Raw genomic sequence first — 2409 nt, 5'->3', positions numbered from 1 at the left:
GGGCCTGAAGAATTGATGAGTCTGAAATTTCAATTTGTTGAGTCATGTATTATTATTTGATTATCACTAAGATGGCTCAATGAATGTTACAGAATTTGGATCAGCAGCCTCATCAAGATTATGGATCATAAACCCAAAGCAAAAGGAAAGCAGGGAGAGGCCTCAAAGCCCAAGAAACACAACAGAAGCTCAATATAGAAAGTGTATAAATAGGATAGAATTTAAGTTAGGGGGGACTTTTACCTTCACTTTTAGCTAGTTTTCATATCTTTGTAATTGAATTCAGAGCTATGACTCACTAAACCCCCTTTCATTGGGTTAGGGAGCTCTATTGTAATTCAATGAATCAATAATAGTTTATCTTCTTCTTCAATCTTTTCTCTTGAATTTTGTTAGAAAGCTTCTCGATCTAATTCCATTGGGTAGTTGTCTTGGGAAAGAAACTACCCATAATTGGAATCCTTCGGAACCTTGGGAAAGGAATGGAGGATTCATGCTAGAGAAGCTTTCTCACAGTGAATTGGATTGGGGTTTGGATGGATATTGTGACATGTAATCCTACCAAATTGTGGTTCATGAAACTGTGTGGTATAATCAGTGATCGAGCATCATCTCTTCTTATGAACATTTAAACCAAGGGATTGGGAATTTGTTCATTTTTAGAGAGAATTGGTGAGCCAAGGGATTGGGATCTAATCATATAAGATTGCCAAGCAAAATTCAATGAACGCATTGCTTGAGGAAGAGATAAACATGTTTTGATTCGGAGATCTCAATATCTCCTATAACCCAATGAATCCCCCAATTCTGATTTCCATCTTCTCTTTACATTCTGCAACTCAATTCATGCAATCACCCCCATTCCCTTTTAATTTCAGCAATTTAGTTTCTGCTCTTTAATTCATGCAATTTAAGATTCTGCCATTTCAATTTCTTGTCATGTACTTTTCCCGCCAATTTTACATTCCGCAATTCTCATCTCAATCTTGATTCCGCTCAACTAGAACACACTTCTAATCCGAATTGCTCACTCAACCAATCCTTGTGGGATTCGACCTCACTCTATTGTGAGTTTTTACTTGACGATAACCGGTGCACTTGCCGGAAGGAATTTTGCCGATAGTGCAATTTCCTAAATCGTAGCATAACTAGTTTATGCGTATCAAGTTTATGGCGCCGTTGCCGGGGATTGGTTTTCGATTGACAATTCTCAAATTGGAAGTTAACTAGATTGAGCATTTTTTTTCTGTTTTGAATAATTCAGTACAAGTTATTTGTTGAATTTTAATTTCTGCACTCGGTTACATGCTTTCTTTCTTTATGCCTTTAAATTCAAGCAACTAACTCACTGACTCACTAACTGTTTGAATTAATTCCTCAATTGCTCTAACCATACTCTTCCATTAACCAAGAGTATTTCACTTGTTTGTTGCCTGTGCTGTGTTCTTGTATGACAGGTAGGAGAGGAGAGACATCAACTCCTCCATATACCGAACTAGAGAGGACCCTTCATAGACTTAGAAGGGAAGCAAGAGGGAAGAGAGTAGTGGGAGAAGAGGAATCTGAAGGAGAATCTGAGGACAATTTTGAGGAAGCTTTAGATCTCAACATGGATAGAGAAGTTCACAACCATGAGAGAGCTGATGGAAACAATGCCATTCCTGAGAGGAGGGTTCTTAGTTCATACATAAACCCAACCTCTGGGAATTGTGGTAGCAGCATCCAGAAACCACCCATTCAGGCCAACAATTTCGAGCTCAAACCACAGCTAATATCACTTGTGGAGAATCATTGTTCATTTGGTGGAAGTGCTAATGAAGATCCCAACCAACATCTCACAAAATTCCTGAGAATTTGTGACACTGTGAAGTCCAATGGAGTCCAGGAAGATGCCTATAAACTGCTTTTGTTCCCATTCTCACTTAGGGACAAAGCAGCTAAGTGGCTGGAATCATTCCCAAGGGGGAGTCTAACAACATGGGATGAGGTGGAAAGCAAGTTTCTGGCACGTTTCTACCCCCCACAAAAGGTCAATAGGCTTCGATCTGAGGTTCAAACTTTTAGACAACAAGATGGTGAAACTCTCTACGAGGCATGGGAGAGATTCAAGGATTTGACAAGGAAATGCCCACCAGACATGTTCCATGATTGGGTGCAATTGCATATTTTCTATGATGGACTCTCTTATGAATCAAGGAAGGCTGTAGACCATTCATCAGGAGGTTCATTGAACAGGAAAAAGACTGTGGAAGAGGCCATTGAAGTGATTGAGACAGTGGCTGAGAATGAGTACTACTATGCATCAGAAAGGCACAACACTAAGGGAGTCATGGAGCTGAACCATGTTGATACAATTCTAGCCCAAAACAAGGTGTTTGCCAAGCAACTAGCAGAGCTTACCAGGCAATT

At 39.7% G+C, this 2409-nt stretch overlaps 1 non-coding gene across 1 annotated transcript; it reads right to left on the bottom strand.

Annotated features, from left to right (window-relative positions):
- Nucleotides 1-2035: 2035 nt before the first annotated feature.
- LOC148570829 (small nucleolar RNA R71) lies at nt 2036-2139 on the bottom strand. Its single transcript, XR_015907976.1, has one exon. It is a non-coding gene; the product is annotated as a small nucleolar RNA R71 (small nucleolar RNA).
- Between the last annotated feature and the right edge of the window lie 270 nt (nt 2140-2409).

Source organism: Arachis ipaensis, chromosome B3, assembly GCF_059453495.1.
Source record: "Arachis ipaensis isolate K30076 ecotype BB chromosome B3, ASM5945349v1, whole genome shotgun sequence".
Classification (NCBI taxonomy): Eukaryota; Viridiplantae; Streptophyta; class Magnoliopsida; order Fabales; family Fabaceae; genus Arachis; species Arachis ipaensis.
The sequence above is the reverse complement of the archived record's forward strand: the minus strand, read 5'-3'. Positions and strand labels throughout refer to the sequence as shown.